This window comes from Hylobates moloch, unplaced genomic scaffold (genome assembly GCF_009828535.3).
Source record: "Hylobates moloch isolate HMO894 unplaced genomic scaffold, HMol_V3 SCAFFOLD_14, whole genome shotgun sequence".
In the NCBI taxonomy this organism is placed as follows: Eukaryota; Metazoa; Chordata; class Mammalia; order Primates; family Hylobatidae; genus Hylobates; species Hylobates moloch.
The window spans coordinates 36,128,653-36,143,696 of record NW_026652289.1 but is presented as its reverse complement, the minus strand read 5'-3'; positions in this window follow the sequence as shown (position 1 = coordinate 36,143,696).

The following is a 15,044-nucleotide window of genomic DNA, read 5'->3' as shown; positions in this document are numbered from 1 at the left end:
AAATTGTGGAACCAACCCAAATGTCCATCAATCAATGAGTGGATAAAAAAACTGTGATATATACATATATATGATGGAATACTAAGCAGCCATAAAAAGGAATGAATTAACAGCATTTGCAGGGAGTGGAGTGGGATGAGATTGGAGGCTATTATTCTAAGTGAAGTAACTCAGGAATGGAAAACCAAACATCTTATGTTCTCACTGATATGTGGGAGCTAAGCTGTGAGAATGCAAAGGCGTAAGAATGATGCAATGGACTTTGGGGACTTGCGGGGAAGAGTGAGACGGGGGTGAGGGATAGACTACAAATATGGTGCAGTGTATACTGCTCAGGTGATGGGTTCACCAAAATCTCACAAATCACCACCAAAGAACTTACTCAGGTAACCAAATACCACCTGTACCCCAATAACTTATGGAAAATTTAAAAAAATAAAAATATAAATAAATTTCTGAAGGTCCTGCATACCTCAGTTGTTGTGAAAATTAAATAAAAATATATATGACAATCCTTAGAAAAGTCTTGTGGTGTATTGTATGAATTATATAACTGATGTTAATTGAAATTAAATAATCTCCTAGAAAATTTTTGTTTGATTAAAATAAAATGACTTGATTTAAAAATAAATAAATAAATAGACATAGTTTAAAAATAAAAGACTGGGAAAATAAAGCAAATACGCATGAAGAGAAAGCTGGAGTAGGTATGCTAATACCAGACAAAGTATACAGCACTCCTATTCACCACAGTATTGGTAGCTCTGGCCAGGGAAATCAGGCAAGAGAAAGAAATAAAGGGTATTCAAATAGGGAGAGAGGAATTCGAATTGTCTCTGTTTGCAGATGACATGATTCTATAGCTAGAAAAACCCCATTGTCTCAGCCCCAAAACTCCTTAAGCTGATAAGCAACTTCAGCAAAAGTCTCAGGATACAAAATCAATGTGCAAAAATCACAAGCATTCCTAAACACCAACAATACACAAGCAGAGAGCCAAATCGTTAATGAACTCCCATTCACAATTGCTACAAAGAATAAAACACCTAGGAATACAGCTAACAGGGGAAGTGAAGAATCTCTTCAAGGAGAACTACAAACCACTGCTCAGGGAAATAAGAGAAGACACAAACAAATGAAGAACATTCCATCTTCATGGATAGGAAAAATCAGTATCATGAAAATGGCCACACTGTATAGCCAAGACAATCCTAAGCAAAAAGAACTAAGCTGGAGGCATCACACTACCTGATTTCAAACTATTCTACAAGGCTACAGTAACCAAAACAGCATGGTACTGGTACCAAAACAGACATATAGACCAAAGGAACAGAATGGAGACCTCAGAAATAACACCACACATCTACAATCATCTGATCTTTGACAAACCTGACAAAAACAAGCAATGGGGAGAGGATTCTCTATTTAATAAATGGTGCTGGCTGGGAAAACTGGCTAGCCATAGGCAGAAAACTGAAACTGGACCCTTCCTTACACCTTATACAAAACAAAAATTAACTTAAGATGGATTAAAGACTCAAATATTAGACCTAACACAATACAAACGCTAGAAAAAACCTAGGCAACACCATTCAGGACATAGGCATGGGCAAAGACTTCATGACAAAAACACCAAAACCAATTGCAACAATGCCAAAATTGACAAACAGCATCTAATTAAACTAAAGAGCTTCTGCACAGCAAAAGAAACTAGCATCAGAGTGAACAGGCCACCTTCAGAATGGGAGAAAATTTTTGCAATCTACCCATCTGACAAAGTCTAATATGCAGAATCTACAAAGAACTTAAATAAATTTACAAGAAAAAAACAAACAACCCCATCAAAAAGTGGGCAAAGGACATGAAAAGATACTTCTCAAAAGAAGACATTTATGTAGCCAAAAAACATGAAAAAAAAGCTCATCATCACTGATTATTAGAGAAATGCAAATCAAAACCACAATGAGATACCATCTCACACCAGTCAGATCACGATTATTAAAAAGTCAAGAAACAACAGATGGTGGTGAGGCTGTGGAAAAATTGATTTTACACTGTTGTCGGGAGTGTAAATTAGTTCAACCATTGTGGAAGACAGTGTGGTAATTCCTCAAGGATCTAGAACCAGAAATACCATTTGACTCAGCCATCCCATTACTGGGTATATACCCAAAGGAATAGAAATCATTCCACTATAAAGACACATGCACACATAGGTTTACTGAAGTGCTATTTACAATAGCAAAGACATGGAACAAACCCCAATGCCCATAAATGATAGATTGGATAAAGAAAATGTGTTACATATACACCATGGAATACCATGGAGCCATTAAAAAAAATGAGATCATGTTCTTTGCAGGGACATGGATGAAGCTGGAAGCCATCATCCTCAGCATACCAACACAGGAACAGAAAACCACACCACATGTTCTCACTCCTAAGTGGGAGTTAAACAATGAGAACACTTGGATGCAGGAAAGGGAACAGCACACACCAGGGCCTGTTTGGGGGTATGGGCAAGGTGGGGGAGAGCATTAGGACAAATACCTAATGCACTCGGGGATCAAACCTAGATGATGGATTGATAGGTGCAGCAAACCACCATGGCACATGAATACCTATGTAACAAACCTGCACGTCTGCACATATATCCCAGAACTTAAAATAAAATACTTCCAGAAATAAAACAGGAATTTATATAATCAGAAGGGCATTAACTCATCAAGAAAACATAACATACCTAAAAAAAGACGTTCAAAATACATAACACAAAAATTTATAGAAATGACAGGAGAAATATATTCTGGACCATAAAACAAACTTTGTGTAATTTTAATTATTTTAAATTTGTTTAAGTATTTTTCCTGACTACAAATGAGAAATCAGTAATAGGAAGATGTCATGTAATCCCAGTGCTTTGGGAGCCCAAGGTAGGAGGATAACTTGAGGCTGGGAGTTTGAGACCAGCCTGGGCAACATAGTGAGAGCCCATCCTATTAAATAGTTTTTTTTTAAATTTACTAGGTATGATGGCACAGACTTGTAGTCCCAGCTACATGGGAGGCTGAGGCAAGAGGATAACCTGAGCCCAGGAGTTCAAGGTTAGAGTGAGCTATGATCAAGGTTACAGTGAGCACTGTACTCCACCTGGGCAACAGAACAAGACACTTTCTCAAAAACAAAAACAATCAAAACAAAACAAAAAAAAGACAGTTGTGTGAAAAATATCCAAATAATTAAATGATATGCTTAGAAATAGCCAATGGCTGAAAAAGGAAGTAACAAGGAAAAATAGATAACATTTTGGATGAAAAGGAAGAAAACAATCTAATTTAAACAGGACAAAAAAATCTGAGCAGACATCTTACCGAAGAAGATATATAGAGGGCAAATAAACATAAGATACTCAACGTCATATGTCATTAAGGAATTACAAATTTTAAGGAGAGAGAGAGATGCTGCTACATACCCATGAGAATGGTAAAACTCCAAATAATGACAATACCAAATGCTGGCGAGAATGTGGAGAATGTGGGGCAACAAGAACTCTCATTCATTGTGAGTGGGAATGCAAAATGGTACAGTCACTTTGGAAAATAGTTTGGAAGTGTTTTAGTTCACTCTTTCATTGTTATAAATACCTGAGACTGGGTAATTTATAAAGAAAAGAGGTTTTTGGAGCCAAGATGGCCGAATAGGAACAGCTCCGGTCTCCAGCTCCCAGCCCCAGCGACACAGAAGACTGGTGATTTCTGCATTTCTGCTTGAGGTACCGGTTTCATCTCACTAGGGAGTGCCAAACAGTGGGTGCAGGACAGTCGGTGAAGCGCACTGTGCGTGAGCCGAAGCAGGGCGAGGCACTGCCTCACTCGGGAAGCGCAAGGGGTCAGGGAGTTCCCTTTCCTAGTCAAAGAAAGGGGTAACAGACGGCACCTGGAAAATCGGGTCAGTCCCACCCTCACACTGCGCTTTCCCAACGGGCCTGGAAAACGGCACACTAGGAGATTGTATCCCGCACCTGGCTCGGAGGGTCCTATGCCCACGGAGTCTCGCTGATTGCTAGCACAGCAGTCTGAGATCAAGCTGCAAGGCAGCAGCGAGGATGGGGGAGGGGCGCCCGCCATTACCCAGGCTTGCTTAGGTAAACAAAGCAGCCAGGAAGCTCGAACTGGGTGGAGCCCACCACAGCTCAAGGAGGCCTGTCTGCCTCTGTAGGCTCCACCTCTGGGGGCAGGGCACAGACAAACAAAAAGTCAGCAGGAATCTCCAGAGACTTAAACGTCCCTGTCTGACTGACAGCTTTGAAGAGAGTAGTGGTTCTCCCAGCACGCAGCTGGAGATCTGAGAACGGACAGACTGCCTCCTAAAGTGGGTCCCTCACCCCTGAGCAGCCTAACTGGGAGGCACCCCCCCAGAAGGGAAAGACTGACACCTCACTGGGCCAGGTACTCCTCTGAGACAAAACTTCCAGAGGAACTATCAGACAGCTGAATTGGTGGTCTCACGAAAATCCGCTGTTCTGCAGCCACCGCTGCTGACACCCAGCCAAACAGGGTCTGGAGTGGACCTCTAGTAAACTCCAACAGACCTGCAGCTGAGGGTCCTGTCTGGTAGAAGGAAAATTAACAAACAGAAAGGACATCCACACCAAAAACCCATCTGTACATCACCATCATCAAAGCCCAAAAGTAGATTAAACCGCAAAGATGGGGAAAAAACAGAGCAGAAAAACTGGAAACTCTAAAAAGCAGAGCACCTTTCCTCCTCCAAAGGAACGCAGTTCCTCACCAGCAATGGAACAAAGCTGGATGGAGGATGACTTTGACGAGTTGAGAGAAGAAGGCTGCAGACGATCAAACTACTCTGAGCTACGGGAGGAAATTCAAAACAATAGCAAAGAAGTTAAAAACTTTGAAAAAAAATTAGAAGAATGGATAACTAGAATAACCAATGGAGAGAAGGGCTTAAAGGAGATGGAGGAGCTGAAAGCCAAGTTTCGAGAACTACGTGAAGATTGCAGAAGCCTCAGTAGCAGATGCGATCAACTGGAGGAAAGGGTATCGCAGATGGAAGATGAAATGAATGAAATGAAGCGAGAAGGGAAGTCTAGAGAAAAAAGAATAAAAAGAAATGAACAAAGCCTCCAAGAAATTTGGGACTACGTGAAACGACCAAACCTACGTCTGATTGGTGTACCTGAAAATGATGGGGAGAATGGAACCAAGCTGGAAAACACTCTGCAAGATATTATCCAGGAGAACTTCCCCAATCTAGCAAGGCAGGCCAACATTCAGATTCAGGAAATACAGAGAACGCCACAAAGATACTCCTCGAGAAGAGCAACTCCAAGACACATAATTGTCAGATTCACCAAAGTTGAAATGAAGGAAAAAATGTTAAGGGCAGCCAGAGAGAAAGGTCGGGTTACCCACAAAGGGAAGCCCATCAGGCTAACAGCTGATCTCTCGGCAGAAACTCTACAAGCCAGAAGAGAGTGGGGGCCAATATTCAACATTCTTAAAGAAAAGAATTTTCAACCCAGAATTTCCTATCCCGCCAAACTAAGCTTCATAAGTGAAGGAGAAATAAAATACTTTACAGACAAGCAAACGCTGAGTGATTTTGTCACCACCAGGCCTGCCCTAAAAGAGCTCCTGAAGGAAGCACTAAACATGGAAAGGAACAACCGGTACCAGCCACTGCAAAAACATGCCAAATTGTAAAGACCATCGAGGCTAGGAAGAAACTGCATCAACTAATGAGCAAAATAACCAACTAACATCATAATGACAGGATCAGATTCACACATAACAATATTAACGTTAAATGTAAATGGGCTAAATGCTCCAATCAAAAGACACAGACTGGCAAACTGGATAAGGAGTCAGGACCCATCAGTGTGCTGTATTCAGGAAACCCATCTCACGTGCAGAGACACACATAGACTCAAAATAAAGGGATGGAGGAAGATCTATCAAGCAAATGGAAAACAAAAAAAGGCAGGGGTTGCAATCCTAGTCTCTGACAAAATAGACTTTAAACCAACAAAGATCAAAAGAGACAAAGAAGGCCATTACATAATGGTAAAGGGATCAATTCAACAAGAAGAGCTAACTATCCTAAATATATATGCACCCAACACAGGAGCACCCAGATTCATAAAGCAAGTCCTGAGTGACCTACAAAGGGACTTAAACTCCCACACAATAATAATGGGAGATTTTAACACCCCACTGTCAACATTAGACAGATCATCTAGACAGAAAGTTAACAAGGATATCCAGGAATTGAACTCAGCTCTAAACAAAGTGGACCTAATAGACATCTACAGAACTCTGCACCCCAAATCAACAGAATATACATTTTTTTCAGCACCACACCACACCTATTCCAAAATTGACCACATAGTTGGAAGTAAAGCTCTCCTCAGCAAATGTAAAAGAACAGAAATTATAACAAACTGTCTCTCAGACCACAGTGCAATCAAACTAGAACTCAGGATTAAGAAACTCACTCAAAACCGCTCAACTACATGGAAACTGAATAACCTGCTCCTGAATGACTATTGGGTACATAATGAAATGAAGGCAGAAATAAAGATGTTCTTTGAAACCAACGAGAACAAAGACACAACATACCAGAATCTCTGGGACACATTCAAAGCAGTGTGTAGAGGGAAATTTATAGCACTAAATGCCCACAAGAGAAAGCAGGAAAGATCCAAAATTGACACCCTAACATCACAATTAAAAGAACTAGAAAAGCAAGAGCAAACACATTCAAAAGCTAGCAGAAGGCTAGAAATAACTAAAATCAGAGCAGAACTGAAGGAAATAGAGACACAAAAAACCCTTCAAAAAATTAATGAATCCAGGAGCTGGTTTTTTGAGAAGATCAACAAAATTGATAGACCGCTAGCAAGACTAATAAAGAAGAAAAGAGAGAAGAATCAAATAGATGCAATAAAAAATGAAAAAGGGGATATCACCACCGATCCCACAGAAATACAATCTACCATCAGAGAATACTACAAACACCTCTATGCAAATAAACTAGAAAATCTAGAAGAAATGGATAAATTCCTCGACAAATACACCCTCCCAAGACTAAATCAGGAAGAAGTCGAATCTCTGAATAGACCAATAACAGGTTCTGAAATTGTGGCAATAATCAATAGCTTACCAACCAAAAAGAGTCCAGGACCTGATGGATTCACAGCTGAATTCTACCAGAGGTACAAGGAGGAACTGGTACCATTCCTTCTGAAACTATTCCAATCGATAGAAAAAGAGGGAATTCTCCCTAACACATTTTATGAAGCCAGCATCATCCTGATACCAAAGCCAGGCAGAGACACAACCAAAAAAGAGAATTTTAGACCAATATCCTTGATGAACATTGATGCAAAAATCCTCAGTAAAATACTGGCAAACCGAATCCAGCAGCACATCAAAAAGCTTATACACCATGATCAAGTGGGCTTCATCCCTGGGATGCAAGGCTGGTTCAACATACGCAAATCAATAAATGTAATCCAGCATATAAACAGAACCAAAGACAAAAACCACATGATTATCTCAATAGATGCAGAAAAGGCTTTTGACAAAATTCAACAACCCTTCATGCTAAAAACTCTCAATAAATTAGGTATTGATGGGACGTATCTCAAAATAATAAGAGCTATCTATGACAAACCCACAGCCAATATCATACTGAATGGGCAAAAACTGGAAGCATTCCCTCTGAAAACTGGCACAAGACAGGGATGCCCTCTCTCACCGCTCCTATTCAACATAGTGCTGGAAGTTCTGGCCAGAGCAATCAGGCAGGAGAAGGAAATAAAGGGTATTCAATTAGGAAAAGAGGAAGTCAAACTGTCCCTGTTTGCAGATGACATGATTGTATATCTAGAAAATCCCATTGTCTCAGCCCAAAATCTCCTTAAGCTGATTAGCAACTTCAGCAAAGTCTCAGGATACAAAATCAATGTACAAAAATCACAAGCATTCTTGTACACCAATCACAGACAAACAGAGAGCCAAATCATGAGTGAACTCCCATTCACAATTGCTTCAAAGAGAATAAAATACCTAGGAATCCAACTTACAAGGGATGTGAAGGCCCTCTTCAAGGAGAACTACAAACCACTGCTCAATGAAATCAAAGAGGATACAAACAAATGGAAGAACATTCCATGCCCATGGGTTGGAAGAATCAATATCGTGAAAATGGCCATACTGCCCAAAGTAATTTATAGATTCAATGCCATCCCCATCAAGCTACCAATGACTTTCTTCACAGAATTGGAAAAAACTACTTTAAAGTTCATATGGAACCAAAAAAGAGCCCGCATTGCCAAGTCAATCCTAAGCCAAAAGAACAAAGCTGGAGGCATCACGCTACCTGACTTCAAACTATATTACAAGGCTACAGTAACCAAAACAGCATGGTACTGGTACCACAACAGAGATATAGATCAATGGAACAGAACAGAGCCCTCAGAAATGATGCTGCATATCTACAACTATTTGATCTTTGACAAACCTGACAAAAACAAGAAACGGGGAAAGGATTCCCTATTTAATAAATGGTGCTGGGAAAACTGGCTAGCCATATGTAGAAAGCTGAAACTGGATCCCTTCCTTACACCTTATACAAAAATTAATTCAAGATGGATTAAAGACTTAAATGTTAGACCTAAAACCATTAAAATCCTACAAGAAAACCTAGGCAATACCATTCAGGCCATAGGCATGGGCAAGGACTTCATGTCTAAAACACCAAAAGCAATGGCAACAAAAGCCAAAATTGACAAATGGGATCTCATTAAACTAAAGAGCTTCTGCACAGCAAAAGAAACTACCATCAGAGTGAACAGGCAACCTACAGAATGGGAGAAAATTTTTGCAAGCTACTCATCTGACAAAGGGCTAATATCCAGAATCTACAATGAACTCAAACAAATTTACAAGAAAAAAACAAACAACCCCATCAAAAAGTGGGCAAAGGACATGAACAGACACTTCTCAAAAGAAGACATTTATGCAGCCAGAAAACACATGAAGAAATGCTCATCATCACTGGCCATCAGAGAAATGCAAATCAAAACCACAGTGAATACCATCTCACACCAGTTAGAATGGCCATCATTAAAAAATCAGGAAACAACAGGTGCTGGAGAGGATGTGGAGAAATAGGAACACTTTTACACTGTTGGTGGGACTGTAAACTAGTTCAACCTTTGTGGAAGTCAGTGTGGCGATTCCTCAGGGATCTAGAACTAGAAATACCATTTGACCCAGCCATCCCATTACTGGGTATATACCCAAAGGAGTATAAATCATGCTGCTATAAAGACACATGCACACGTATGTTTATTGCGGCACTATTCACAATAGCAAAGACTTGGAACCAACCCAAATGTCCAACAACAATAGACTGGATTAAGAAAATGTGGCACATATACACCATGGAATACTATGCAGCCATAAAAAATGATGAGTTCGTGTCCTTTGTAGGGACATGGATGAAACTGGAAAACATCATTCTCAGTAAACTATCGCAAGGACAAAAAACCAAACACCGCATGTTCTCACTCATAGGTCGGAATTGAACAATGAGAACTCATGGACACAGGAAGGGGAACATCACATTCCGGGTACTGTTGTGGGGTGGGGGGTGGGGGGGGCGGGGACAGCATTAGGAGATATACCTAATGCTAAATGACGAGCTAATGGGTGCAGGAAATCAACATGGCACAGGGATACATATGTAACAAACCTGCACATTGTGCACATGTACCCTAAAACCTAAAGTATAATAAAAAAAAAAAAAAAAAAAGAAAAGAGGTTTAATCAGCTCACGGTTCCGCAGGTTCTATAGGAAGCAAGATGCTGTCATCTGCTTGGCTTCTGGGAGGCCTCAGGACACCTACAATCATGGCAGAAGGTGAAGGGGGAATCAGCACTTCACGCTGTTGAAGCAGGAGGAAGAGAGAGATGGGGAGGTGCCAAAATTTATAAACAACCAGATCTCAGAGTTCTCTCACTATCGTGACAACGGCACCAAGGGGAAAATCTGCCCCCATGAGCCACCTCCCATCAGGCCCCACCTCCAACACTGGGGATTATATTTCAACATGAGGATTGGTAGAGACACAGATCCAAACCATATCAGGCAGAATGTTACAAAACTAAACACACTCCTGTCATATGATCCAGTAATCATGCTCCTTCGTAAGTTAAAAACATATGTTTGGCATGGCATGATGGCTCACACCTGTAATCCTAGCACTTTGGGAGGCAGGTGGATTGTCTGAGGTCAAGAGTTTGAGACCAGCCTGGTCAACATGGTGAAACCCAGTTTCTACTAAAAATACAAAAAATTAGCGGGGTGTGTTGGTGGACGCCTGTAATCCTAGCTACTTCGTAGGCTGAGGCAGGAGAATTGCTTGAACACAGGAGGCGGAGGTTGCAGTGAGACCAGACTGTGCCACTTCACTCCAGCCTGGGCATAAAAGCAAAACTCCATGTCAGAAAAAAAAAAAGGGAAACTTCCACTACTTTTCTCCTTTCATGATTTACTGGTATCTTCTTTCTCTCTGGGTAATTGTATGCAACTGTTCAGAGACTAACCGTTTCTTATTATTTACATAATAAAATGGTCATCTTGGTCCTCCATGCTCTGCCACCCATCTATCATGACTCCTCCCCAAACTCAGTCTCCCTCAGTTTCTGTCCGTTGGCCTTGACTCTGCCCAGTGCAACACCTCTACTTGAAATGCCCTGCCTTGTAACTGTGCCATTCCTACCTGGCTTGAATGCTGTCCCTGAAAGACAAATTATCTATTTCCTTAAGCCAAAAGCCATTTCTTTCCTTTTTCTGTTCCTATGACCTTTTTTGGTTTGTTTCATTTCTCAAATACCACTCTCTGGCTTGTCATACAGTTAAATCATGTGCATGCCATCATTTCACAAATAGATTATAAACAATTAGCTACCTTCTAAGTCTTATTCTTCTTTGCATCCCCTTTAGTGTCTTTAGGAAAATGCAGTGCCCAACCTGGGGTCTTTCTGGGCTCAAGAAAACAGACTTGCATGACTGCTATGGGCTAGGCATGGCTCTTGAAAGGATACAAGCCACGAAACACAGCACGCCAACAGAATACTGTCAGGCTTTTCTTTTTAGTAAGAAGGATCCTTACAGAAGTCAACATCTCTGGTTAAGGGCTATGCTTTTGGAGCTCTCCTTACGTGTGAGGAAAGAAAACTATCTCAGACAAGTAGAGGAGCTCCATATTCCAACTAGGAACCAATATTTTCTGGAACACTTTCTAGTTTAGCCTCCAGGGTCCCTGAAAAGGCCATGTATCTCCCATTTTGTGAGTCACCAGTATGGGATACACCTCATTCCTTTATACCTTCTTTTAGTTGAATACAATTCCCCAGTTAGGGGTCACTTTCACCATAAACAATGTTACCTAGTAACAGCTGACATCCCAGCTCTATCAGATATCCCAGCAGAACAGAGAAAGTTAACCCAAAGACAGTGCCAAAAGTGCCTGTAGAGGAAGAGGCACATTTTTGTTTGTTAACCCTTAGCCACAGAAGAGAACTAGTATCCACTGAGTGTCCTTTATGGTAGGTTGTTTTCCACAGATTTCCTCTTTCTATCCTTACAATAATTCTAAAAAGTATTCTTCATTCATATTTTACGGATGAGGAAATTGAGGTCCACAGAGGTTGAGTAACACCCTAGATTACATTTTAGAGCTAGGAGGTTATAGAAATTACCACTTGTCTGGCTTCAAAATATTTTTCTAGCCCATGCTGCCTAATTTAGCAGCAGACAGAAGGCATGCAATAAATATTTGTTAGTAATAACAGTCTTTATCTTTGACTAGCTTAATGCCAGCACTTGCATTATTTTGAAAATGATTTTTTATTCCCCCAGTTACAGATAGGTTTATCTTGGAATGGTTATTTCTGAAGTCTAGGGTAATTAAAATAGGATATGATGTCTATTTTCAAAATGGTCTCACAGCAAGTAAGTAACAGAACTAAAAGTTTCCATCAGTTTCTATCTGTCAGGTCAATTATTCTGAGCCTCAGTTTCTTTAGAAAATAAAGGGATTGGATTTGATCATCTCCAAGGCCTTTCTCATCTTTAATATCCTGTAAAAAGAAAGTCTGATTATCTTTTTGCTGTACCTGGCAAGCCTAGGCGGCCAATTAGGAAGCAAGGATAAAGGTACCTAAAATGTCTACTTTCTTTTCCTTTTTATGTAATGAATGGCTGTGGCCAGGACCCTCTTGTTTCTGGGATAAGTCTCTTATTTGAACAGAACATTTAACACAGACGATTTTCAAAGTATGTGGGTTTTGTGTCTATCAAAAAAGAAAACACGCACTCCAACCAGTGAATCCACCATTCAATGAGGCAGAGAACTGCCCTCTGGAAAGCAACCAGCATCTCAAGGGAGTATTTTAAGCACATCCCAGTGTTCATTCTAAACGTGTATTACCTTCACTGTATAAGAGTTTGGGGTTTATAAGTGAGGAAATACCATCTTATATGCAGAGAGGATCACACAACTGTGGCAGAATAGAAATTACTTTTTCAAATTTTCTAAAGTAAAACCTCCAAAGAAATATCTATTTCTATACGACCTTACTGTCCTTCTCTCTAAAGTCACTCATCTAGTTATTTTAAATCGGTTCTGAAACACAGTCGTACATTCAAAAACCTAGTAACAGCCTCTCTTGAATGCACTAGAGTAGTAAATATTAGTTTCGATTAAACATTAATCCAAAGGATATTATTTCACTCTCTTAAGCCTCATTGAGGTTCATTATTAGAAAACATGCCTTCAATATCTCATTTTACATTCTCACTCTAAAACCATATCATGAATGTAAATTTATTTTATGATCCATTCTTAATCAATTCAAGAGTTTATACTCTTATAAATTGGTTAAAATATTTTAAAATTGCATTTGTTCTAATTACTTCAATAGAACAGAAAATATAAATTTAATATTTTTGGTATTTTTCTCACCATAAATTAAGCTTTTATAACTTTTAGCAGTTTTGTGGGATAGAATTAACCAAGATTTTTCTTTAGGATTTCTTCAATTGCTTCATGCATGGAAAAGACTCCCCCAAGCCGTGGTTATATAGATACATATTATTGTATTCTATTATTTTAAAAAACGTTTAGCACTCCTTAAATAATCCATCCAATTTAATATATAGAAGTTTTCTGAAAAATTATTCTGGTTAATGGACTTTCTACCACAACATGAATGCAAACACTATAAGCAGCAACTTTTGCTATTTCAGACGTTTATATAGACATCTATTGTTGACCTAGGTCTTAATTGATTTACCTGTACGATTGACATACTGCTGTCAATGGAATGTCTGCAAAGATTATTGAAATATGCAAATAACCAGCCAATAAAAAATAATAGGGGAGAGAGGGTGCATCCCTGCAGCCCCGCACGACGGGCCCCGCCGCCTTTGGTAACCCCCGCTCGGGCCTCAGGGCGGGCGGCGGTCAGAGCACCAAGACCCTCAGGAGCCCCACCCAGAGCCTGCTCGGCTCTCAGGCCACCCGCGCTCGCCAGCCGCCAGCTGCCAGCCGCGCTCGCCCATGGAGATCCTAGACGAGTTCGACAGGGGGAAGCTCCAAGAATCCTTCCCAAAGACACCTGGATAGGGCTGAAAGGTGGGAGAGAGCCTCAAAAACACGTGCCCTGTTGCCCGTACGGGCTTGGGACTGGCCCAGGACAGGGGCCAGTTGTCAGGCACTACTCGTAAACTAGGGATGAGCTTTGCCCCTAGTGCAGGGACACGCACACAAGTGTGTGGTTTAAGCATGTATGTGCCAGTGTGCTGGATTCAATGCACTCTACACAACCGCGGCCACAATGTTGCTACCTCTGTTGCCTCCCCTACTAGAGATTCTTCACACTGGTGATGTCAAAATGCCCTGCTTGATTCCCCTTCTCAAGTTTGGAGTCCCAGCGAAGCTGCTGACCAAGATATCTCTAGGCTTTCACGCTGCCTGAGGACAGCCTGAGTGCGGTCTCTGGGAGTCTAGCCCAGTGACTGCAAACTCTCAGTTGCGTGATTCAGTGCAGTGTTAATTGAGGCCAAGGCAAACACCTGTGGTTAAGATGCGCAAAGGCTGTTTTACTCTTTGACACGGCCCAGACCTGTTTCTAAAATTCAGAGGCATAAGAGACACAAAGCCTCATTTTCTCTCTCACAACGTATGTGTGATGTTTGAAGTCATGCAAAGCTGCCAGCCTTGGGCTCACATTCAGACTCCCTCGGCTTGGCAGGAGAAGTCCTCAGTTCTGGATATTTTCTATGGCCCAGGCCCTTGGCTGTGTGCTGCAGAGAGATACTCATCAGACACAAACTACACTCGAGGAGTTTTCTTGCAATATATGGAGCAAGGGTTTCAGCAACTCTTGAGGCCCCCTCTGACATGTTCCTTTAGGACAGAAAATAATCAGTAGACTGTTTCAAACTAGGAAACACTGACTCCCATAAAATTCATTCATCCTGCACTATTTAAGACAGTGTTCAACATTAATTGAAGATGGGATGATGATTTTCTTTGTGTCATCCCACAAAGTCTAATCTTTTTATTTTATTTTTTTGAGATTCCTGTCTTGCTCTGCTGCTCAGGCTGGAGTACAGTAGCACCATCATACCTCACTGCAGCCTTGAACTCACACACTCAAGTGATCCTCCTGCCTCAGCCTCCCAAGGAGCTGAGACTTCAAGTGTGTGCCACTGTACCCAGCTTTATCTTCTGTAGTTTTCTGAGAATGGGAAATAAAATTTGAACAAGCTTCTGGAAAAATTATGATGCATTTGGCCAATTCAAAATGATTCATTGTCTTAGAATCTTAGACACTTAAGTGCTTGTATTATTTAATTTTTTTTGGAAGATTAGTTAAATATTCACTTTGCCAGTACCTAATAGCCAATAGATTTTTAAATTATATTATTCATGAGATATCTCA